Source organism: Diplotaxodon limnothrissa, linkage group LG3 (genome assembly GCF_057381915.1).
Source record: "Diplotaxodon limnothrissa isolate DT_005_m linkage group LG3, D_limnothrissa_male_GT1.1, whole genome shotgun sequence".
Classification (NCBI taxonomy): Eukaryota; Metazoa; Chordata; class Actinopteri; order Cichliformes; family Cichlidae; genus Diplotaxodon; species Diplotaxodon limnothrissa.
The window spans coordinates 37230219-37254182 of record NC_140598.1 but is presented as its reverse complement, the minus strand read 5'-3'; the positions used below and the strand labels follow the sequence as shown (position 1 = coordinate 37254182).

At 47.1% G+C, this 23964-nt stretch overlaps 24 non-coding genes across 24 annotated transcripts; all 24 read right to left on the bottom strand.

Annotated features, from left to right (window-relative positions):
* Positions 1–604: 604 nt before the first annotated feature.
* trnaa-cgc (transfer RNA alanine (anticodon CGC)) lies at positions 605–677 on the bottom strand. The gene has a single exon. It is a non-coding gene; the product is annotated as a tRNA-Ala (tRNA).
* A 1366-nt stretch (positions 678–2043) lies between these two features.
* Positions 2044–2116, bottom strand: trnaa-agc (transfer RNA alanine (anticodon AGC)). Its single transcript has one exon. It is a non-coding gene; the product is annotated as a tRNA-Ala (tRNA).
* Positions 2117–2753: 637 nt separating this feature from the next.
* Positions 2754–2835, bottom strand: trnas-gcu (transfer RNA serine (anticodon GCU)). Its single transcript has one exon. It is a non-coding gene; the product is annotated as a tRNA-Ser (tRNA).
* Positions 2836–3904: 1069 nt separating this feature from the next.
* On the bottom strand, positions 3905–3977 carry trnaa-cgc (transfer RNA alanine (anticodon CGC)). The gene has a single exon. It is a non-coding gene; the product is annotated as a tRNA-Ala (tRNA).
* A 637-nt stretch (positions 3978–4614) lies between these two features.
* trnas-gcu (transfer RNA serine (anticodon GCU)) lies at positions 4615–4696 on the bottom strand. Its single transcript has one exon. It is a non-coding gene; the product is annotated as a tRNA-Ser (tRNA).
* A 1769-nt stretch (positions 4697–6465) lies between these two features.
* trnas-gcu (transfer RNA serine (anticodon GCU)) lies at positions 6466–6547 on the bottom strand. The gene has a single exon. It is a non-coding gene; the product is annotated as a tRNA-Ser (tRNA).
* A 1068-nt stretch (positions 6548–7615) lies between these two features.
* trnaa-agc (transfer RNA alanine (anticodon AGC)) lies at positions 7616–7688 on the bottom strand. Its single transcript has one exon. It is a non-coding gene; the product is annotated as a tRNA-Ala (tRNA).
* Positions 7689–8325: 637 nt separating this feature from the next.
* On the bottom strand, positions 8326–8407 carry trnas-gcu (transfer RNA serine (anticodon GCU)). Its single transcript has one exon. It is a non-coding gene; the product is annotated as a tRNA-Ser (tRNA).
* Positions 8408–9476: 1069 nt separating this feature from the next.
* trnaa-cgc (transfer RNA alanine (anticodon CGC)) lies at positions 9477–9549 on the bottom strand. The gene has a single exon. It is a non-coding gene; the product is annotated as a tRNA-Ala (tRNA).
* A 637-nt stretch (positions 9550–10186) lies between these two features.
* trnas-gcu (transfer RNA serine (anticodon GCU)) lies at positions 10187–10268 on the bottom strand. Its single transcript has one exon. It is a non-coding gene; the product is annotated as a tRNA-Ser (tRNA).
* A 1059-nt stretch (positions 10269–11327) lies between these two features.
* trnaa-cgc (transfer RNA alanine (anticodon CGC)) lies at positions 11328–11400 on the bottom strand. Its single transcript has one exon. It is a non-coding gene; the product is annotated as a tRNA-Ala (tRNA).
* A 637-nt stretch (positions 11401–12037) lies between these two features.
* On the bottom strand, positions 12038–12119 carry trnas-gcu (transfer RNA serine (anticodon GCU)). Its single transcript has one exon. It is a non-coding gene; the product is annotated as a tRNA-Ser (tRNA).
* Positions 12120–13178: 1059 nt separating this feature from the next.
* On the bottom strand, positions 13179–13251 carry trnaa-agc (transfer RNA alanine (anticodon AGC)). Its single transcript has one exon. It is a non-coding gene; the product is annotated as a tRNA-Ala (tRNA).
* A 637-nt stretch (positions 13252–13888) lies between these two features.
* On the bottom strand, positions 13889–13970 carry trnas-gcu (transfer RNA serine (anticodon GCU)). The gene has a single exon. It is a non-coding gene; the product is annotated as a tRNA-Ser (tRNA).
* A 1059-nt stretch (positions 13971–15029) lies between these two features.
* Positions 15030–15102, bottom strand: trnaa-agc (transfer RNA alanine (anticodon AGC)). The gene has a single exon. It is a non-coding gene; the product is annotated as a tRNA-Ala (tRNA).
* Positions 15103–15739: 637 nt separating this feature from the next.
* On the bottom strand, positions 15740–15821 carry trnas-gcu (transfer RNA serine (anticodon GCU)). Its single transcript has one exon. It is a non-coding gene; the product is annotated as a tRNA-Ser (tRNA).
* Positions 15822–16881: 1060 nt separating this feature from the next.
* Positions 16882–16954, bottom strand: trnaa-cgc (transfer RNA alanine (anticodon CGC)). The gene has a single exon. It is a non-coding gene; the product is annotated as a tRNA-Ala (tRNA).
* Positions 16955–17591: 637 nt separating this feature from the next.
* Positions 17592–17673, bottom strand: trnas-gcu (transfer RNA serine (anticodon GCU)). The gene has a single exon. It is a non-coding gene; the product is annotated as a tRNA-Ser (tRNA).
* A 1059-nt stretch (positions 17674–18732) lies between these two features.
* trnaa-agc (transfer RNA alanine (anticodon AGC)) lies at positions 18733–18805 on the bottom strand. Its single transcript has one exon. It is a non-coding gene; the product is annotated as a tRNA-Ala (tRNA).
* A 637-nt stretch (positions 18806–19442) lies between these two features.
* trnas-gcu (transfer RNA serine (anticodon GCU)) lies at positions 19443–19524 on the bottom strand. The gene has a single exon. It is a non-coding gene; the product is annotated as a tRNA-Ser (tRNA).
* Positions 19525–20584: 1060 nt separating this feature from the next.
* Positions 20585–20657, bottom strand: trnaa-cgc (transfer RNA alanine (anticodon CGC)). The gene has a single exon. It is a non-coding gene; the product is annotated as a tRNA-Ala (tRNA).
* A 637-nt stretch (positions 20658–21294) lies between these two features.
* On the bottom strand, positions 21295–21376 carry trnas-gcu (transfer RNA serine (anticodon GCU)). Its single transcript has one exon. It is a non-coding gene; the product is annotated as a tRNA-Ser (tRNA).
* A 1059-nt stretch (positions 21377–22435) lies between these two features.
* trnaa-agc (transfer RNA alanine (anticodon AGC)) lies at positions 22436–22508 on the bottom strand. Its single transcript has one exon. It is a non-coding gene; the product is annotated as a tRNA-Ala (tRNA).
* A 637-nt stretch (positions 22509–23145) lies between these two features.
* trnas-gcu (transfer RNA serine (anticodon GCU)) lies at positions 23146–23227 on the bottom strand. Its single transcript has one exon. It is a non-coding gene; the product is annotated as a tRNA-Ser (tRNA).
* Positions 23228–23964: the final 737 nt, after the last annotated feature.

Below are 23964 nucleotides of genomic sequence, written 5' to 3'. Positions count from 1 at the left end.
ATAGCTCTGTGTAAATAATCATTCTGTACATTCGATAATCTTTAATCCTACAACTGTTTACAACTTGCATAGTTCCCATTTCTGTATAGCTGTATATCCCAGATTCTGTAAAGTTATTTATTTCATATTCTGTATAGTTTTTCATATTTATATCCTGTTCATATCCTGTACATAGCTTGTACTCACTACAGCCTGTACATACTTATAGTTATAGAATATTCACAACATACTTCATACCGTGTACATTATAACATTCCATAATAGACCCATTTCTGTAATATACTCACATATCTATATTATTGCTAATATATATTGTAATATATCTATATCACTAAAGCACTTCTGGATGGATGCAAACTGCATTCCGTTGCCCTGTACCTGTGGATGTGCAATGACAATAAAGTTGAATTCTATTCTATTCTATTCTATTCTTATTTACACGACAACATTACTTTTTCTTTTCCTTTGAATGCTTCCCTGAAGTGATGACACAAAGCCTTGAAAAGTGAGTATAATGAGTAAAGTCATAGACATAATGAGACAAAACCAATGGATTGGCTACAGAACATGCTGGGGGGCTGCTCGGGGATGTGCAAAGGGTCACTGGAGAATGCGGGTATCGATCCCGCTACCTCTCGCATGCGAAGCGAGCGCTCTCCCATTTGAGCTAATTCCCCTTTTTCAGTTGGGGATTGTAGCTTCATCTTGTCATATGGAACTTTAACTCCGGCGGCTCTAAAAAGGACGCCTCGCCTTCATGGGTTTCTGGGCATGCCAACTACAACAAGACCCCGTGGTAGAATCACTGCGCATACGAGACATTAAGGACCAACTCTAGTCTGGGCACTACACATTATGCTGGGAGACTGTCACCGTTTGTGGAAGCACCTTTCAGCTGCTTCTGGAGAAAAAGAGATGTCAGACTGGACTGGGGGCATTGCTGCGTGACTCTTGGCTGCCATCGGCCAGTATTGTGAAGGTAAGAGGGGAGACAATCACCTCAGATGGACAAATTGGGAATTTATTCTGTGACCATGTAGTCTGGATGGACAAAATGCGAGCTGAGCGCTAGTGTATCGACGCAGGGAAATCTACTCCAGATCCCCCACGAGGGGCTGCGTAACACTTTGGTAGAAGCCTGGAGTGATGCTGGCTTCTTCTTTGAGCCTGTTCTTCTTGGGGGTTGCCAGAGTGGATCATCTGCCTCCATCTCACCCTGCCCCTAGCATTCTCCTCTGTCACAGCAACCCTCTTCATGTCCTCCTCAACTAGATCCATGAACTTTCTCTACTGTATTTTTCTTTTCCTCCTGCCTAGCAGCTCCATATTTTACACCCTTTTCCCAGTATATCTTATTTTCCTCCTCTGCACATTTCCAAACCACCGCAGCCTTACCGGTCTAACTTTGTCTCCAAACCGCTCAACCCCAGCTGTCCCTCTGACATAGTCAGTTCTAATCTTTTTCCATCCTGGACACTCCCAACATAAAAAAACTTACCATCTTCAGCTCTGACAACTCCATCTCGGCCTCTCGTCTTTTCCTCCGTGCCACAGTCATAAAACAATACATCAGAGCAGTTCTCACCACCGTCCTGTAAAGCTTGCCTTTCACACCTGCTGCTATCCTGGTGTCACAAATCACCCCTTTATTTGGTCTCCACCCACATCTTCCCTTCAAAGTACTCCTTCCCTTGTTAGCACATTACCATTTCCACCCTTAATGACTTTAAACTGCTGTCCATCCTTTCCAGCTTCATCTCTCTGCCATACCAATTGGTACAAGTCCCTTTCTCCATGCTTAGTGTCAAGGCTCACCTTGAACTCACTATAAGGCTTTTCCTTTGCCATTGGTCTAGCACCCCTAGCATCCTTATTTACACGACAACCTTACTTTTTCTTTTCCTTTGAATGCTTCCCTGAAGTGATGACACAAAGCCTTGAAAAGTGAGTATAATGAGTAAAGTCATAGACATAATGAGACAAAACCAATGGATTGGATGCAGAATTTGCTGGTGGGCATCTCGGGGATGTGCAAAAGGTCACTGGAGAATGCGGGTATCGATCCCGCTACCTCTCGCATGCTAAGCGAGCGCTCTCCCATTTGAGCTAATTCCCCTTTGTCGGTTGGGGATTGTAGCTTCATCTTGTCATATGGACCTTTAACTCCGGCGGATCTAAAAAGGACGCCTCGCCTTCATGGGTTTCTGGGCATGCCAACTACAACAAGACCCCGTGGTAGAATCACTGCGCATACGAGACATTAAGGACCAACTCTAGTCTGGGCACTACACATTATGCTGGGAGACTGTCACCGTTTGTGGAAGCACCTTTCAGCTGCTTCTGGAGAAAAAGAGATGTCAGACTGGACTGGGGGCATTGCTGCGTGACTCTTGGCTGCCATCGGCCAGTATTGTGAAGGTAAGAGGGGAGACAATCACCTCAGATGGACAAACACTGATGAGGTTTAAAGCCAGCGTTAACCTGACAGTACCTGAAAGGTACTCAGAGGAGACGTGCAAATAAACATTTGCCAAAGGAAGCCACATGCGTTCGTTTGGAGTACTGACTATTCTGGAAACAAAGTATCTTTTGGCCATTGTATTAGCAGACCATTCTCTTTAACGTGACCTGTGCAACAAGACCACATGGTGAACTATAGGGAGTACTGAGCCAAAGAAGAGCTGAGGGATTGCATCATGCCTACTTTGGCAGCCAATCTCACAACATGCATTAAGATAAGTAGAAAGAGGACTCGACGAGGTCGGGATTCGAACCCACGCGTGCAGAGCACAATGGATTAGCAGTCCATCGCCTTAACCTCTCGGCCACCTCATCTCGTGGCTGCAGCTTCTTTGCCAGCAGAATTGGGAATTTATTCTGTGACCATGTAGTCTGGATGGACAAAATGCGAGCTGAGCGCTAGTGTATCGACGCAGGGAAATCTACTCCAGATCCCCCACGAGGGGCTGCGTAACACTTTGGTAGAAGCCTGGAGTGATGCTGGCTTCTTCTTTGAGCCTGTTCTTCTTGGGGGTTGCCAGAGTGGATCATCTGCCTCCATCTCACCCTGCCCCTAGCATTCTCCTCTGTCACAGCAACCCTCTTCATGTCCTCCTCAACTAGATCCATGAACTTTCTCTTCTGTATTTTTCTTTTCCTCCTGCCTAGCAGCTCCATATTTTACACCCTTTTCCCAGTATATCTTATTTTCCTCCTCTGCACATTTCCAAACCACCGCAGCCTTACCGGTCTAACTTTGTCTCCAAACCGCTCAACCCCAGCTGTCCCTCTGACATAGTCAGTTCTAATCTTTTTCCATCCTGGACACTCCCAACATAAAAAAACTTACCATCTTCAACTCTGACAACTCCATCTCGGCCTCTCGTCTTTTCCTCCGTGCCACAGTCATAAAACAATACATCAGAGCAGTTCTCACCACCGTCCTGTAAAGCTTGCCTTTCACACCTGCTGCTATCCTGGTGTCACAAATCACCCCTTTATTTGGTCTCCACCCACATCTTCCCTTCAAAGTACTCCTTCCCTTGTTAGCACATTACCATTTCCACCCTTAATGACTTTAAACTGCTGTCCATCCTTTCCAGCTTCATCTCTCTGCCATACCAATTGGTACAAGTCCCTTTCTCCATGCTTAGTGTCAAGGCTCACCTTGAACTCACTATAAGGCTTTTCCTTTGCCATTGGTCTAGCACCCCTAGCATTCTTATTTACACGACAACATTACTTTTTCTTTTCCTTCCTTTTCCTTTGAATGCTTCCCTGAAGTGATGACACAAAGCCTTGAAAAGTGAGTATAATGAGTAAAGTCATAGACATAATAAGACAAAACCAATGGATTGGCTACAGAACCTGCTGGGGGGCTGCTCGGGGATGTGCAAAGGGTCACTGGAGAATGCGGGTATCGATCCCGCTACCTCTCGCATGCGAAGCGAGCGCTCTCCCATTTGAGCTAATTCCCCTTTGACGGTTGGGGATTGTAGCTTCATCTTGTCATATGGACCTTTAACTCCGGCGGATCTAAAAAGGACGCCTCGCCTTCATGGGTTTCTGGGCATGCCAACTACAACAAGACCCCGTGGTAGAATCACTGCGCATACGAGACATTAAGGACCAACTCTAGTCTGGGCACTACACATTATGCTGGGAGACTGTCACCGTTTGTGGAAGCACCTTTCAGCTGCTTCTGGAGAAAAAGAGATGTCAGACTGGACTGGGGGCATTGCTGCGTGACTCTTGGCTGCCATCGGCCAGTATTGTGAAGGTAAGAGGGGAGACAATCACCTCAGATGGACAAACACTGATGAGGTTTAAAGCCAGCGTTAACCTGACAGTACCTGAAAGGTACTCAGAGGAGACGTGCAAATAAACATTTGCCAAAGGAAGCCACATGCGTTCGTTTGGAGCACTGACTATTCTGGAAACAAAGTATCTTTTGGCCATTGTATTAGCAGACCATTCTCTTTAACGTGACCTGTGCAACAAGACCACATGGTGAACTATAGGGAGTACTGAGCCAAAGAAGAGCTGAGGCATTGCATCATGCCTACTTTGGCAGCCAATCTCACAACATGCATTAAGATAAGTAGAAAGAGGACTCGACGAGGATGGGATTCGAACCCACGCGTGCAGAGCACAATGGATTAGCAGTCCATCGCCTTAACCTCTCGGCCACCTCATCTCATTTCTGCAGTTTGTTTTCCAGCAGAATTGGGAATTTATTCTGTGACCATGTAGTCTGGATGGACAAAATGCGAGCTGAGCGCTAGTGTATCGACGCAGGGAAATCTACTCCAGATCCCCCACGAGGGGCTGCGTAACACTTTGGTAGAAGCCTGGAGTGATGCTGGCTTCTTCTTTGAGCCTGTTCTTCTTGGGGGTTGCCAGAGTGGATCATCTGCCTCCATCTCACCCTGCCCCTAGCATTCTCCTCTGTCACAGCAACCCTCTTCATGTCCTCCTCAACTAGATCCATGAACTTTCTCTTCTGTATTTTTCTTTTCCTCCTGCCTAGCAGCTCCATATTTTACACCCTTTTCCCAGTATATCTTATTTTCCTCCTCTGCACATTTCCAAACCACTGCAGCCTTACCGGTCTAACTTTGTCTCCAAACCGCTCAACCCCAGCTGTCCCTCTGACATAGTCAGTTCTAATCTTTTTCCATCCTGGACACTCCCAACATAAAAAAACTTACCATCTTCAACTCTGACAACTCCATCTCGGCCTCTCGTCTTTTCCTCCGTGCCACAGTCATAAAACAATACATCAGAGCAGTTCTCACCACCGTCCTGTAAAGCTTGCCTTTCACACCTGCTGCTATCCTGGTGTCACAAATCACCCCTTTATTTGGTCTCCACCCACATCTTCCCTTCAAAGTACTCCTTCCCTTGTTAGCACATTACCATTTCCACCCTTAATGACTTTAAACTGCTGTCCATCCTTTCCAGCTTCATCTCTCTGCCATACCAATTGGTACAAGTCCCTTTCTCCATGCTTAGTGTCAAGGCTCACCTTGAACTCACTATAAGGCTTTTCCTTTGCCATTGGTCTAGCACCCCTAGCATTCTTATTTACACGACAACCTTACTTTTTCTTTTCCTTTGAATGCTTCCCTGAAGTGATGACACAAAGCCTTGAAAAGTGAGTATAATGAGTAAAGTCATAGACATAATGAGACAAAACCAATGGATTGGATGCAGAATTTGCTGGTGGGCATCTCGGGGATGTGCAAATGGTCACTGGAGAATGCGGGTATCGATCCCGCTACCTCTCACATGCTAAGCGAGCGCTCTCCCATTTGAGCTAATTCCCCTTTGTCGGTTGGGGATTGTAGCTTCATCTTGTCATATGGACCTTTAACTCCGGGGTATCTAAAAAGGACGCCTCGCCTTCATGGGTTTCTGGGCATGCCAACTACAACAAGACCCCGTGGTAGAATCACTGCGCATACGAGACATTAAGGACCAACTCTAGTCTGGGCACTACACATTATGCTGGGAGACTGTCACCGTTTGTGGAAGCACCTTTCAGCTGCTTCTGGAGAAAAAGAGATGTCAGACTGGACTGGGGGCATTGCTGCGTGACTCTTGGCTGCCATGGGCCAGTATTGTGAAGGTAAGAGGGGAGACAATCACCTCAGATGGACAAACACTGATGAGGTTTAAAGCCAGCGTTAACCTGACAGTACCTGAAAGGTACTCAGAGGAGACGTGCAAATAAACATTTGCCAAAGGAAGCCACATGCGTTCGTTTGGAGCACTGACTATTCTGGAAACAAAGTATCTTTTGGCCATTGTATTAGCAGACCATTCTCTTTAACGTGACCTGTGCAACAAGACCACATGGTGAACTATAGGGAGTACTGAGCCAAAGAAGAGCTGAGGCATTGCATCATGCCTACTTTGGCAGCCAATCTCACAACATGCATTAAGATAAGTAGAAAGAGGACTCGACGAGGATGGGATTCGAACCCACGCGTGCAGAGCACAATGGATTAGCAGTCCATCGCCTTAACCTCTCGGCCACCTCATCTCGTTGCTGCAGTTTCTTTGCCAGCAGAATTGGGAATTTATTCTGTGACCATGTAGTCTGGATGGACAAAATGCGAGCTGAGCGCTAGTGTATCGACGCAGGGAAATCTACTCCAGATCCCCCACGAGGGGCTGCGTAACACTTTGGTAGAAGCCTGGAGTGATGCTGGCTTCTTCTTTGAGCCTGTTCTTCTTGGGGGTTGCCAGAGTGGATCATCTGCCTCCATCTCACCCTGCCCCTAGCATTCTCCTCTGTCACAGCAACCCTCTTCATGTCCTCCTCAACTAGATCCATGAACTTTCTCTTCTGTATTTTTCTTTTCCTCCTGCCTAGCAGCTCCATATTTTACACCCTTTTCCCAGTATATCTTATTTTCCTCCTCTGCACATTTCCAAACCACCGCAGCCTTACCGGTCTAACTTTGTCTCCAAACCGCTCAACCCCAGCTGTCCCTCTGACATAGTCAGTTCTAATCTTTTTCCATCCTGGACACTCCCAACATAAAAAAACTTACCATCTTCAACTCTGACAACTCCATCTCGGCCTCTCGTCTTTTCCTCCGTGCCACAGTCATAAAACAATACATCAGAGCAGTTCTCACCACCGTCCTGTAAAGCTTGCCTTTCACACCTGCTGCTATCCTGGTGTCACAATCACCCCTTTATTTGGTCTCCACCCACATCTTCCCTTCAAAGTACTCCTTCCCTTGTTAGCACATTACCATTTCCACCCTTAATGACTTTAAAATGCTGTCCATCCTTTCCAGCTTCATCTCTCTGCCATACCAATTGGTACAAGTCCCTTTCTCCATGCTTAGTGTCAAGGCTCACCTTGAACTCACTATAAGGCTTTTCCTTTGCCATTGGTCTAGCACCCCTAGCATTCTTATTTACACGACAACATTACTTTTTCTTTTCCTTCCTTTTCCTTTGAATGCTTCCCTGAAGTGATGACACAAAGCCTTGAAAAGTGAGTATAATGAGTAAAGTCATAGACATAATGAGACAAAGCCAATGGATTGGATGCAGAATTTGCTGGTGGGCATCTCGGGGATGTGCAAAGGGTCACTGGAGAATGCGGGTATCGATCCCGCTACCTCTCGCATGCTAAGCGAGCGCTCTCCCATTTGAGCTAATTCCCCTTTGTCGGTTGGGGATTGTAGCTTCATCTTGTCATATGGACCTTTAACTCCGGCGGATCTAAAAAGGACGCCTCGCCTTCATGGGTTTCTGGGCATGCCAACTACAACAAGACCCCGTGGTAGAATCACTGCGCATACGAGACATTAAGGACCAACTCTAGTCTGGGCACTACACATTATGCTGGGAGACTGTCACCGTTTGTGGAAGCACCTTTCAGCTGCTTCTGGAGAAAAAGAGATGTCAGACTGGACTGGGGGCATTGCTGCGTGACTCTTGGCTGCCATCGGCCAGTATTGTGAAGGTAAGAGGGGAGACAATCACCTCAGATGGACAAACACTGATGAGGTTTAAAGCCAGCGTTAACCTGACAGTACCTGAAAGGTACTCAGAGGAGACGTGCAAATAAACATTTGCCAAAGGAAGCCACATGCGTTCGTTTGGAGCACTGACTATTCTGGAAACAAAGTATCTTTTGGCCATTGTATTAGCAGACCATTCTCTTTAACGTGACCTGTGCAACAAGACCACATGGTGAACTATAGGGAGTACTGAGCCAAAGAAGAGCTGAGGGATTGCATCATGCCTACTTTGGCAGCCAATCTCACAACATGCATTAAGATAAGTAGAAAGAGGACTCGACGAGGATGGGATTCGAACCCACGCGTGCAGAGCACAATGGATTAGCAGTCCATCGCCTTAACCTCTCGGCCACCTCATCTCGTGGCTGCAGCTTCTTTGCCAGCAGAATTGGGAATTTATTCTGTGACCATGTAGTCTGGATGGACAAAATGCGAGCTGAGCGCTAGTGTATCGACGCAGGGAAATCTACTCCAGATCCCCCACGAGGGGCTGCGTAACACTTTGGTAGAAGCCTGGAGTGATGCTGGCTTCTTCTTTGAGCCTGTTCTTCTTGGGGGTTGCCAGAGTGGATCATCTGCCTCCATCTCACCCTGCCCCTAGCATTCTCCTCTGTCACAGCAACCCTCTTCATGTCCTCCTCAACTAGATCCATGAACTTTCTCTTCTGTATTTTTCTTTTCCTCCTGCCTAGCAGCTCCATATTTTACACCCTTTTCCCAGTATATCTTATTTTCCTCCTCTGCACATTTCCAAACCACCGCAGCCTTACCGGTCTAACTTTGTCTCCAAACCGCTCAACCCCAGCTGTCCCTCTGACATAGTCAGTTCTAATCTTTTTCCATCCTGGACACTCCCAACATAAAAAAACTTACCATCTTCAACTCTGACAACTCCATCTCGGCCTCTCGTCTTTTCCTCCGTGCCACAGTCATAAAACAATACATCAGAGCAGTTCTCACCACCGTCCTGTAAAGCTTGCCTTTCACACCTGCTGCTATCCTGGTGTCACAAATCACCCCTTTATTTGGTCTCCACCCACATCTTCCCTTCAAAGTACTCCTTCCCTTGTTAGCACATTACCATTTCCACCCTTAATGACTTTAAACTGCTGTCCATCCTTTCCAGCTTCATCTCTCTGCCATACCAATTGGTACAAGTCCCTTTCTCCATGCTTAGTGTCAAGGCTCACCTTGAACTCACTATAAGGCTTTTCCTTTGCCATTGGTCTAGCACCCCTAGCATTCTTATTTACACGACAACATTACTTTTTCTTTTCCTTCCTTTTCCTTTGAATGCTTCCCTGAAGTGATGACACAAAGCCTTGAAAAGTGAGTATAATGAGTAAAGTCATAGACATAATAAGACAAAACCAATGGATTGGCTACAGAACCTGCTGGGGGGCTGCTCGGGGATGTGCAAAGGGTCACTGGAGAATGCGGGTATCGATCCCGCTACCTCTCGCATGCGAAGCGAGCGCTCTCCCATTTGAGCTAATTCCCCTTTGACGGTTGGGGATTGTAGCTTCATCTTGTCATATGGACCTTTAACTCCGGCGGATCTAAAAAGGACGCCTCGCCTTCATGGGTTTCTGGGCATGCCAACTACAACAAGACCCCGTGGTAGAATCACTGCGCATACGAGACATTAAGGACCAACTCTAGTCTGGGCACTACACATTATGCTGGGAGACTGTCACCGTTTGTGGAAGCACCTTTCAGCTGCTTCTGGAGAAAAAGAGATGTCAGACTGGACTGGGGGCATTGCTGCGTGACTCTTGGCTGCCATCGGCCAGTATTGTGAAGGTAAGAGGGGAGACAATCACCTCAGATGGACAAACACTGATGAGGTTTAAAGCCAGCGTTAACCTGACAGTACCTGAAAGGTACTCAGAGGAGACGTGCAAATAAACATTTGCCAAAGGAAGCCACATGCGTTCGTTTGGAGCACTGACTATTCTGGAAACAAAGTATCTTTTGGCCATTGTATTAGCAGACCATTCTCTTTAACGTGACCTGTGCAACAAGACCACATGGTGAACTATAGGGAGTACTGAGCCAAAGAAGAGCTGAGGCATTGCATCATGCCTACTTTGGCAGCCAATCTCACAACATGCATTAAGATAAGTAGAAAGAGGACTCGACGAGGATGGGATTCAAACCCACGCGTGCAGAGCACAATGGATTAGCAGTCCATCGCCTTAACCTCTCGGCCACCTCATCTCGTGGCTGCAGTTTCTTTGCCAGCAGAATTGGGAATTTATTCTGTGACCATGTAGTCTGGATGGACAAAATGCGAGCTGAGCGCTAGTGTATCGACGCAGGGAAATCTACTCCAGATCCCCCACGAGGGGCTGCGTAACACTTTGGTAGAAGCCTGGAGTGATGCTGGCTTCTTCTTTGAGCCTGTTCTTCTTGGGGGTTGCCAGAGTGGATCATCTGCCTCCATCTCACCCTGCCTCTTGCATTCTCCTCTGTCACAGCAACCCTCTTCATGTCCTCCTCAACTAGATCCATGAACTTTCTCTTCTGTATTTTTCTTTTCCTCCTGCCTAGCAGCTCCATATTTTACACCCTTTTCCCAGTATATCTTATTTTCCTCCTCTGCACATTTCCAAACCACCGCAGCCTTACCGGTCTAACTTTGTCTCCAAACCGCTCAACCCCAGCTGTCCCTCTGACATAGTCAGTTCTAATCTTTTTCCATCCTGGACACTCCCAACATAAAAAAACTTACCATCTTCAACTCTGACAACTCCATCTCGGCCTCTCGTCTTTTCCTCCGTGCCACAGTCATAAAACAATACATCAGAGCAGTTCTCACCACCGTCCTGTAAAGCTTGCCTTTCACACCTGCTGCTATCCTGGTGTCACAAATCACCCCTTTATTTGGTCTCCACCCACATCTTCCCTTCAAAGCACTCCTTCCCTTGTTAGCACATTACCATTTCCACCCTTAATGACTTTAAACTGCTGTCCATCCTTTCCAGCTTCATCTCTCTGCCATACCAATTGGTACAAGTCCCTTTCTCCATGCTTAGTGTCAAGGCTCACCTTGAACTCACTATAAGGCTTTTCCTTTGCCATTGGTCTAGCACCCCTAGCATTCTTATTTACACGACAACATTACTTTTTCTTTTCCTTTGAATGCTTCCCTGAAGTGATGACACAAAGCCTTGAAAAGTGAGTATAATGAGTAAAGTCATAGACATAATGAGACAAAACCAATGGACTGGCTACAGAACCTGCTGGTGGGCTGCTCGGGGATGTGCAAAGGGTCACTGGAGAATGCGGGTATCGATCCCGCTACCTCTCGCATGCGAAGCGAGCGCTCTCCCATTTGAGCTAATTCCCCTTTGTCCCTTGGGGATTGTAGCTTCATCTTGTCATATGGACCTTTAACTCCGGGGGATCTAAAAAGGACGCCTCGCCTTCATGGGTTTCTGGGCATGCCAACTACAACAAGACCCCGTGGTAGAATCACTGCGCATACGAGACATTAAGGACCAACTCTAGTCTGGGCACTACACATTATGCTGGGAGACTGTCACCGTTTGTGGAAGCACCTTTCAGCTGCTTCTGGAGAAAAAGAGATGTCAGACTGGACTGGGGGCATTGCTGCGTGACTCTTGGCTGCCATCGGCCAGTATTGTGAAGGTAAGAGGGGAGACAATCACCTCAGATGGACAAACACTGATGAGGTTTAAAGCCAGCGTTAACCTGACAGTACCTGAAAGGTACTCAGAGGAGACGTGCAAATAAACATTTGCCAAAGGAAGCCACATGCGTTCGTTTGGAGCACTGACTATTCTGGAAACAAAGTATCTTTTGGCCATTGTATTAGCAGACCATTCTCTTTAACGTGACCTGTGCAACAAGACCACATGGTGAACTATAGGGAGTACTGAGCCAAAGAAGAGCTGAGGCATTGCATCATGCCTACTTTGGCAGCCAATCTCACAACATGCATTAAGATAAGTAGAAAGAGGACTCGACGAGGATGGGATTCGAACCCACGCGTGCAGAGCACAATGGATTAGCAGTCCATCGCCTTAACCTCTCGGCCACCTCATCTCGTGGCTCCAATTTCTTTGCCAGCAGAATTGGGAATTTATTCTGTGACCATGTAGTCTAGATGGACAAAATGCGAGCTGAGCGCTAGTGTATCGACGCAGGGAAATCTACTCCACATCCCCCACGAGGGGCTGCGTAACACTTTGGTAGAAGCCTGGAGTGATGCTGGCTTCTTCTTTGAGCCTGTTCTTCTTGGGGGTTGCCAGAGTGGATCATCTGCCTCCATCTCACCCTGCCCCTAGCATTCTCCTCTGTCACAGCAACCCTCTTCATGTCCTCCTCAACTAGATCCATGAACTTTCTCTTCTGTATTTTTCTTTTCCTCCTGCCTAGCAGCTCCATATTTTACACCCTTTTCCCAGTATATCTTATTTTCCTCCTCTGCACATTTCCAAACCACCGCAGCCTTACCGGTCTAACTTTGTCTCCAAACCGCTCAACCCCAGCTGTCCCTCTGACATAGTCAGTTCTAATCTTTTTCCATCCTGGACACTCCCAACATAAAAAAACTTACCATCTTCAACTCTGACAACTCCATCTCGGCCTCTCGTCTTTTCCTCCGTGCCACAGTCATAAAACAATACATCAGAGCAGTTCTCACCACCGTCCTGTAAAGCTTGCCTTTCACACCTGCTGCTATCCTGGTGTCACAAATCACCCCTTTATTTGGTCTCCACCCACATCTTCCCTTCAAAGTACTCCTTCCCTTGTTAGCACATTACCATTTCCACCCTTAATGACTTTAAACTGCTGTCCATCCTTTCCAGCTTCATCTCTCTGCCATACCAATTGGTACAAGTCCCTTTCTCCATGCTTAGTGTCAAGGCTCACCTTGAACTCACTATAAGGCTTTTCCTTTGCCATTGGTCTAGCACCCCTAGCATTCTTATTTACACGACAACATTACTTTTTCTTTTCCTTTGAATGCTTCCCTGAAGTGATGACACAAAGCCTTGAAAAGTGAGTATAATGAGTAAAGTCATAGACATAATGAGACAAAACCAATGGATTGGATGCAGAATTTGCTGGTGGGCATCTCGGGGATGTGCAAAGGGTCACTGGAGAATGCGGGTATCGATCCCGCTACCTCTCGCATGCTAAGCGAGCGCTCTCCCATTTGAGCTAATTCCCCTTTGTCAGTTGGGGATTGTAGCTTCATCTTGTCATATGGACCTTTAACTCCGGCGGATCTAAAAAGGACGCCTCGCCTTCATGGGTTTCTGGGCATGCCAACTACAACAAGACCCCGTGGTAGAATCACTGCGCATACGAGACATTAAGGACCAACTCTAGTCTGGGCACTACACATTATGCTGGGAGACTGTCACCGTTTGTGGAAGCACCTTTCAGCTGCTTCTGGAGAAAAAGAGATGTCAGACTGGACTGGGGGCATTGCTGCGTGACTCTTGGCTGCCATCGGCCAGTATTGTGAAGGTAAGAGGGGAGACAATCACCTCAGATGGACAAACACTGATGAGGTTTAAAGCCAGCGTTAGCCTGACAGTACCTGAAAGGTACTCAGAGGAGACGTGCAAATAAACATTTGCCAAAGGAAGCCACATGCGTTCGTTTGGAGCACTGACTATTCTGGAAACAAAGTATCTTTTGGCCATTGTATTGGCAGACCATTCTCTTTAACGTGACCTGTGCAACAAGACCACATGGTGAACTATAGGGAGTACTGAGCCAAAGAAGAGCTGAGGTATTGCATCATGCCTACTTTGGCAGCCAATCTCACAACATGCATTAAGATAAGTAGAAAGAGGACTCGACGAGGATGGGATTCGAACCCACGCGTGCAGAGTACAATGGATTAGCAGTCCATCGCCTTAACCTCTCGGCCACCTCATCTCGTGGCTGCAGTTTCTTTGCCAGCAGAATTAGGAATTTATTCTGTGACCATGTAGTCTGGATGGACAAAATGCGAGCTGAGCGCTAGTGTATCGACGCAGGGAAATCTACTCCAGATCCCCGACGAGGGGCTGCGTAACACTTTGGTAGAAGCCTGGAGTGATGCTGGCTTCTTCTTTGAGCCTGTTCTTCTTGGGGGTTGCCAGAGTGGATCATCTGCCTCCATCTCACCCTGCCCCTAGCATTCTCCTCTGTCACAGCAACCCTCTTCATGTCCTCCTCAACTAGATCCATGAACTTTCTCTTCTGTATTTTTCTTTTCCTCCTGCCTAGCAGCTCCATATTTTACACCCTTTTCCCAGTATATCTTATTTTCCTCCTCTGCACATTTCCAAACCACTGCAGCCTTACCGGTCTAACTTTGTCTCCAAACCGCTCAACCCCAGCTGTCCCTCTGACATAGTCAGTTCTAATCTTTTTCCATCCTGGACACTCCCAACATAAAAAAACTTACCATCTTCAACTCTGACAACTCCATCTCGGCCTCTCGTCTTTTCCTCCGTGCCACCGTCATAAAACAATACATCAGAGCAGTTCTCACCACCGTCCTGTAAAGCTTGCCTTTCACACCTGCTGCTATCCTGGTGTCACAAATCACCCCTTTATTTGGTCTCCACCCACATCTTCCCTTCAAAGTACTCCTTCCCTTGTTAGCACATTACCATTTCCACCCTTAATGACTTTAAACTGCTGTCCATCCTTTCCAGCTTCATCTCTCTGCCATACCAATTGGTACAAGTCCCTTTCTCCATGCTTAGTGTCAAGGCTCACCTTGAACTCACTATAAGGCTTTTCCTTTGCCATTGGTCTAGCACCCCTAGCATTCTTATTTACACGACAACATTACTTTTTCTTTTCCTTTGAATGCTTCCCTGAAGTGATGACACAAAGCCTTGAAAAGTGAGTATAATGAGTAAAATCATAGACATAATGAGACAAAACCAATGGATTGGATGCAGAATTTGCTGGTGGGCATCTTGGGGATGTGCAAAGGGTCACTGGAGAATGCGGGTATCGATCCCGCTACCTCTCGCATGCTAAGCGAGCGCTCTCCCATTTGAGCTAATTCCCCTTTGTCGGTTGGGGATTGTAGCTTCATCTTGTCATATGGACCTTTAACTCCGGCGGATCTAAAAAGGACGCCTCGCCTTCATGGGTTTCTGGGCATGCCAACTACAACAAGACCCCGTGGTAGAATCACTGCGCATACGAGACATTAAGGACCAACTCTAGTCTGGGCACTACACATTATGCTGGGAGACTGTCACCGTTTGTGGAAGCACCTTTCAGCTGCTTCTGGAGAAAAAGAGATGTCAGACTGGACTGGGGGCATTGCTGCGTGACTCTTGGCTGCCATCGGCCAGTATTGTGAAGGTAAGAGGGGAGACAATCACCTCAGATGGACAAACACTGATGAGGTTTAAAGCCAGCGTTAGCCTGACAGTACCTGAAAGGTACTCAGAGGAGACGTGCAAATAAACATTTGCCAAAGGAAGCCACATGCGTTCGTTTGGAGCACTGACTATTCTGGAAACAAAGTATCTTTTGGCCATTGTATTAGCAGACCATTCTCTTTAACGTGACCTGTGCAACAAGACCACATGGTGAACTATAGGGAGTACTGAGCCAAAGAAGAGCTGAGGCATTGCATCATGCCTACTTTGGCAGCCAATCTCACAACATGCATTAAGATAAGTAGAAAGAGGACTCGACGAGGATGGGATTCGAACCCACGCGTGCAGAGCACAATGGATTAGCAGTCCATCGCCTTAACCTCTCGGCCACCTCATCTCGTGGCTGCAGTTTCTTTGCCAGCAGAATTGGGAATTTATTCTGTGACCATGTAGTCTGGATGGACAAAATGCGAGCTGAGCGCTAGTGTATCGACGCAGGGAAATCTACTCCACATCCCCCACGAGGGGCTGCGTAACACTTTGGTAGAAGCCTGGAGTGATGCTGGCTTCTTCTTTGAGCCTGTTCTTCTTGGGGGTTGCCAGAGTGGATCATCTGCCTCCATCTCACCCTGCCCCTAGCATTCTCCTCTGTCACAGCAACCCTCTTCATGTCCTCCTCAACTAGATCCATGAACTTTCTCTTCTGTATTTTTCTTTTCCTCCTGCCTAGCAGCTCCATATTTTACACCCTTTTCCCAGTATATCTTATTTTCCTCCTCTGCACATTTCCAAACCACCGCAGCCTTACCGGTCTAACTTTGTCTCCAAACCGCTCAACCCCAGCTGTCCCTCTGACATAGTCAGTTCTAATCTTTTTCCATCCTGGACACTCCCAACATAAAAAAAACTTACCATCTTCAACTCTGACAACTCCATCTCGGCCTCTCGTCTTTTCCTCCGTGCCACAGTCATAAAACAATACATCAGAGCAGTTCTCACCACCGTCCTGTAAAGCTTGCCTTTCACACCTGCTGCTATCCTGGTGTCACAAATCACCCCTTTATTTGGTCTCCACCCACATCTTCCCTTCAAAGCACTCCTTCCCTTGTTAGCACATTACCATTTCCACCCTTAATGACTTTAAACTGCTGTCCATCCTTTCCAGCTTCATCTCTCTGCCATACCAATTGGTACAAGTCCCTTTCTCCATGCTTAGTGTCAAGGCTCACCTTGAACTCACTATAAGGCTTTTCCTTTGCCATTGGTCTAGCACCCCTAGCATTCTTATTTACACGACAACATTACTTTTTCTTTTCCTTTGAATGCTTCCCTGAAGTGATGACACAAAGCCTTGAAAAGTGAGTATAATGAGTAAAGTCATAGACATAATGAGACAAAACCAATGGACTGGCTACAGAACCTGCTGGTGGGCTGCTCGGGGATGTGCAAAGGGTCACTGGAGAATGCGGGTATCGATCCCGCTACCTCTCGCATGCGAAGCGAGCGCTCTCCCATTTGAGCTAATTCCCCTTTGTCCCTTGGGGATTGTAGCTTCATCTTGTCATATGGACCTTTAACTCCGGGGGATCTAAAAAGGACGCCTCGCCTTCATGGGTTTCTGGGCATGCCAACTACAACAAGACCCCGTGGTAGAATCACTGCGCATACGAGACATTAAGGACCAACTCTAGTCTGGGCACTACACATTATGCTGGGAGACTGTCACCGTTTGTGGAAGCACCTTTCAGCTGCTTCTGGAGAAAAAGAGATGTCAGACTGGACTGGGGGCATTGCTGCGTGACTCTTGGCTGCCATCGGCCAGTATTGTGAAGGTAAGAGGGGAGACAATCACCTCAGATGGACAAACACTGATGAGGTTTAAAGCCAGCGTTAACCTGACAGTACCTGAAAGGTACTCAGAGGAGACGTGCAAATAAACATTTGCCAAAGGAAGCCACATGCGTTCGTTTGGAGCACTGACTATTCTGGAAACAAAGTATCTTTTGGCCATTGTATTAGCAGACCATTCTCTTTAACGTGACCTGTGCAACAAGACCACATGGTGAACTATAGGGAGTACTGAGCCAAAGAAGAGCTGAGGCATTGCATCATGCCTACTTTGGCAGCCAATCTCACAACATGCATTAAGATAAGTAGAAAGAGGACTCGACGAGGATGGGATTCGAACCCACGCGTGCAGAGCACAATGGATTAGCAGTCCATCGCCTTAACCTCTCGGCCACCTCATCTCGTGGCTCCAATTTCTTTGCCAGCAGAATTGGGAATTTATTCTGTGACCATGTAGTCTAGATGGACAAAATGCGAGCTGAGCGCTAGTGTATCGACGCAGGGAAATCTACTCCACATCCCCCACGAGGGGCTGCGTAACACTTTGGTAGAAGCCTGGAGTGATGCTGGCTTCTTCTTTGAGCCTGTTCTTCTTGGGGGTTGCCAGAGTGGATCATCTGCCTCCATCTCACCCTGCCCCTAGCATTCTCCTCTGTCACAGCAACCCTCTTCATGTCCTCCTCAACTAGATCCATGAACTTTCTCTTCTGTATTTTTCTTTTCCTCCTGCCTAGCAGCTCCATATTTTACACCCTTTTCCCAGTATATCTTATTTTCCTCCTCTGCACATTTCCAAACCACCGCAGCCTTACCGGTCTAACTTTGTCTCCAAACCGCTCAACCCCAGCTGTCCCTCTGACATAGTCAGTTCTAATCTTTTTCCATCCTGGACACTCCCAACATAAAAAAACTTACCATCTTCAACTCTGACAACTCCATCTCGGCCTCTCGTCTTTTCCTCCGTGCCACAGTCATAAAACAATACATCAGAGCAGTTCTCACCACCGTCCTGTAAAGCTTGCCTTTCACACCTGCTGCTATCCTGGTGTCACAAATCACCCCTTTATTTGGTCTCCACCCACATCTTCCCTTCAAAGTACTCCTTCCCTTGTTAGCACATTACCATTTCCACCCTTAATGACTTTAAACTGCTGTCCATCCTTTCCAGCTTCATCTCTCTGCCATACCAATTGGTACAAGTCCCTTTCTCCATGCTTAGTGTCAAGGCTCACCTTGAACTCACTATAAGGCTTTTCCTTTGCCATTGGTCTAGCACCCCTAGCATTCTTATTTACACGACAACATTACTTTTTCTTTTCCTTTGAATGCTTCCCTGAAGTGATGACACAAAGCCTTGAAAAGTGAGTATAATGAGTAAAGTCATAGACATAATGAGACAAAACCAATGGATTGGATGCAGAATTTGCTGGTGGGCATCTCGGGGATGTGCAAAGGGTCACTGGAGAATGCGGGTATCGATCCCGCTACCTCTCGCATGCTAAGCGAGCGCTCTCCCATTTGAGCTAATTCCCCTTTGTCAGTTGGGGATTGTAGCTTCATCTTGTCATATGGACCTTTAACTCCGGCGGATCTAAAAAGGACGCCTCGCCTTCATGGGTTTCTGGGCATGCCAACTACAACAAGACCCCGTGGTAGAATCACTGCGCATACGAGACATTAAGGACCAACTCTAGTCTGGGCACTACACATTATGCTGGGAGACTGTCACCGTTTGTGGAAGCACCTTTCAGCTGCTTCTGGAGAAAAAGAGATGTCAGACTGGACTGGGGGCATTGCTGCGTGACTCTTGGCTGCCATCGGCCAGTATTGTGAAGGTAAGAGGGGAGACAATCACCTCAGATGGACAAACACTGATGAGGTTTAAAGCCAGCGTTAGCCTGACAGTACCTGAAAGGTACTCAGAGGAGACGTGCAAATAAACATTTGCCAAAGGAAGCCACATGCGTTCGTTTGGAGCACTGACTATTCTGGAAACAAAGTATCTTTTGGCCATTGTATTGGCAGACCATTCTCTTTAACGTGACCTGTGCAACAAGACCACATGGTGAACTATAGGGAGTACTGAGCCAAAGAAGAGCTGAGGTATTGCATCATGCCTACTTTGGCAGCCAATCTCACAACATGCATTAAGATAAGTAGAAAGAGGACTCGACGAGGATGGGATTCGAACCCACGCGTGCAGAGTACAATGGATTAGCAGTCCATCGCCTTAACCTCTCGGCCACCTCATCTCGTGGCTGCAGTTTCTTTGCCAGCAGAATTAGGAATTTATTCTGTGACCATGTAGTCTGGATGGACAAAATGCGAGCTGAGCGCTAGTGTATCGACGCAGGGAAATCTACTCCAGATCCCCGACGAGGGGCTGCGTAACACTTTGGTAGAAGCCTGGAGTGATGCTGGCTTCTTCTTTGAGCCTGTTCTTCTTGGGGGTTGCCAGAGTGGATCATCTGCCTCCATCTCACCCTGCCCCTAGCATTCTCCTCTGTCACAGCAACCCTCTTCATGTCCTCCTCAACTAGATCCATGAACTTTCTCTTCTGTATTTTTCTTTTCCTCCTGCCTAGCAGCTCCATATTTTACACCCTTTTCCCAGTATATCTTATTTTCCTCCTCTGCACATTTCCAAACCACCGCAGCCTTACCGGTCTAACTTTGTCTCCAAACCGCTCAACCCCAGCTGTCCCTCTGACATAGTCAGTTCTAATCTTTTTCCATCCTGGACACTCCCAACATAAAAAAAACTTACCATCTTCAACTCTGACAACTCCATCTCGGCCTCTCGTCTTTTCCTCCGTGCCACAGTCATAAAACAATACATCAGAGCAGTTCTCACCACCGTCCTGTAAAGCTTGCCTTTCACACCTGCTGCTATCCTGGTGTCACAAATCACCCCTTTATTTGGTCTCCACCCACATCTTCCCTTCAAAGCACTCCTTCCCTTGTTAGCACATTACCATTTCCACCCTTAATGACTTTAAACTGCTGTCCATCCTTTCCAGCTTCATCTCTCTGCCATACCAATTGGTACAAGTCCCTTTCTCCATGCTTAGTGTCAAGGCTCACCTTGAACTCACTATAAGGCTTTTCCTTTGCCATTGGTCTAGCACCCCTAGCATTCTTATTTACACGACAACATTACTTTTTCTTTTCCTTTGAATGCTTCCCTGAAGTGATGACACAAAGCCTTGAAAAGTGAGTATAATGAGTAAAGTCATAGACATAATGAGACAAAACCAATGGACTGGCTACAGAACCTGCTGGTGGGCTGCTCGGGGATGTGCAAAGGGTCACTGGAGAATGCGGGTATCGATCCCGCTACCTCTCGCATGCGAAGCGAGCGCTCTCCCATTTGAGCTAATTCCCCTTTGTCCCTTGGGGATTGTAGCTTCATCTTGTCATATGGACCTTTAACTCCGGGGGATCTAAAAAGGACGCCTCGCCTTCATGGGTTTCTGGGCATGCCAACTACAACAAGACCCCGTGGTAGAATCACTGCGCATACGAGACATTAAGGACCAACTCTAGTCTGGGCACTACACATTATGCTGGGAGACTGTCACCGTTTGTGGAAGCACCTTTCAGCTGCTTCTGGAGAAAAAGAGATGTCAGACTGGACTGGGGGCATTGCTGCGTGACTCTTGGCTGCCATCGGCCAGTATTGTGAAGGTAAGAGGGGAGACAATCACCTCAGATGGACAAACACTGATGAGGTTTAAAGCCAGCGTTAACCTGACAGTACCTGAAAGGTACTCAGAGGAGACGTGCAAATAAACATTTGCCAAAGGAAGCCACATGCGTTCGTTTGGAGGACTGACTATTCTGGAAACAAAGTATCTTTTGGCCATTGTATTAGCAGACCATTCTCTTTAACGTGACCTGTGCAACAAGACCACATGGTGAACTATAGGGAGTACTGAGCCAAAGAAGAGCTGAGGCATTGCATCATGCCTACTTTGGCAGCCAATCTCACAACATGCATTAAGATAAGTAGAAAGAGGACTCGACGAGGATGGGATTCGAACCCACGCGTGCAGAGCACAATGGATTAGCAGTCCATCGCCTTAACCTCTCGGCCACCTCATCTCGTGGCTCCAATTTCTTTGCCAGCAGAATTGGGAATTTATTCTGTGACCATGTAGTCTAGATGGACAAAATGCGAGCTGAGCGCTAGTGTATCGACGCAGGGAAATCTACTCCACATCCCCCACGAGGGGCTGCGTAACACTTTGGTAGAAGCCTGGAGTGATGCTGGCTTCTTCTTTGAGCCTGTTCTTCTTGGGGGTTGCCAGAGTGGATCATCTGCCTCCATCTCACCCTGCCCCTAGCATTCTCCTCTGTCACAGCAACCCTCTTCATGTCCTCCTCAACTAGATCCATGAACTTTCTCTTCTGTATTTTTCTTTTCCTCCTGCCTAGCAGCTCCATATTTTACACCCTTTTCCCAGTATATCTTATTTTCCTCCTCTGCACATTTCCAAACCACCGCAGCCTTACCGGTCTAACTTTGTCTCCAAACCGCTCAACCCCAGCTGTCCCTCTGACATAGTCAGTTCTAATCTTTTTCCATCCTGGACACTCCCAACATAAAAAAACTTACCATCTTCAACTCTGACAACTCCATCTCGGCCTCTCGTCTTTTCCTCCGTGCCACAGTCATAAAACAATACATCAGAGCAGTTCTCACCACCGTCCTGTAAAGCTTGCCTTTCACACCTGCTGCTATCCTGGTGTCACAAATCACCCCTTTATTTGGTCTCCACCCACATCTTCCCTTCAAAGTACTCCTTCCCTTGTTAGCACATTACCATTTCCACCCTTAATGACTTTAAACTGCTGTCCATCCTTTCCAGCTTCATCTCTCTGCCATACCAATTGGTACAAGTCCCTTTCTCCATGCTTAGTGTCAAGGCTCACCTTGAACTCACTATAAGGCTTTTCCTTTGCCATTGGTCTAGCACCCCTAGCATTCTTATTTACACGACAACATTACTTTTTCTTTTCCTTTGAATGCTTCCCTGAAGTGATGACACAAAGCCTTGAAAAGTGAGTATAATGAGTAAAGTCATAGACATAATGAGACAAAACCAATGGATTGGATGCAGAATTTGCTGGTGGGCATCTCGGGGATGTGCAAAGGGTCACTGGAGAATGCGGGTATCGATCCCGCTACCTCTCGCATGCTAAGCGAGCGCTCTCCCATTTGAGCTAATTCCCCTTTGTCAGTTGGGGATTGTAGCTTCATCTTGTCATATGGACCTTTAACTCCGGCGGATCTAAAAAGGACGCCTCGCCTTCATGGGTTTCTGGGCATGCCAACTACAACAAGACCCCGTGGTAGAATCACTGCGCATACGAGACATTAAGGACCAACTCTAGTCTGGGCACTACACATTATGCTGGGAGACTGTCACCGTTTGTGGAAGCACCTTTCAGCTGCTTCTGGAGAAAAAGAGATGTCAGACTGGACTGGGGGCATTGCTGCGTGACTCTTGGCTGCCATCGGCCAGTATTGTGAAGGTAAGAGGGGAGACAATCACCTCAGATGGACAAACACTGATGAGGTTTAAAGCCAGCGTTAGCCTGACAGTACCTGAAAGGTACTCAGAGGAGACGTGCAAATAAACATTTGCCAAAGGAAGCCACATGCGTTCGTTTGGAGCACTGACTATTCTGGAAACAAAGTATCTTTTGGCCATTGTATTGGCAGACCATTCTCTTTAACGTGACCTGTGCAACAAGACCACATGGTGAACTATAGGGAGTACTGAGCCAAAGAAGAGCTGAGGTATTGCATCATGCCTACTTTGGCAGCCAATCTCACAACATGCATTAAGATAAGTAGAAAGAGGACTCGACGAGGATGGGATTCGAACCCACGCGTGCAGAGTACAATGGATTAGCAGTCCATCGCCTTAACCTCTCGGCCACCTCATCTCGTGGCTGCAGTTTCTTTGCCAGCAGAATTAGGAATTTATTCTGTGACCATGTAGTCTGGATGGACAAAATGCGAGCTGAGCGCTAGTGTATCGACGCAGGGAAATCTACTCCAGATCCCCGACGAGGGGCTGCGTAACACTTTGGTAGAAGCCTGGAGTGATGCTGGCTTCTTCTTTGAGCCTGTTCTTCTTGGGGGTTGCCAGAGTGGATCATCTGCCTCCATCTCACCCTGCCCCTAGCATTCTCCTCTGTCACAGCAACCCTCTTCATGTCCTCCTCAACTAGATCCATGAACTTTCTCTTCTGTATTTTTCTTTTCCTCCTGCCTAGCAGCTCCATATTTTACACCCTTTTCCCAGTATATCTTATTTTCCTCCTCTGCACATTTCCAAACCACTGCAGCCTTACCGGTCTAACTTTGTCTCCAAACCGCTCAACCCCAGCTGTCCCTCTGACATAGTCAGTTCTAATCTTTTTCCATCCTGGACACTCCCAACATAAAAAAACTTACCATCTTCAACTCTGACAACTCCATCTCGGCCTCTCGTCTTTTCCTCCGTGCCACCGTCATAAAACAATACATCAGAGCAGTTCTCACCACCGTCCTGTAAAGCTTGCCTTTCACACCTGCTGCTATCCTGGTGTCACAAATCACCCCTTTATTTGGTCTCCACCCACATCTTCCCTTCAAAGTACTCCTTCCCTTGTTAGCACATTACCATTTCCACCCTTAA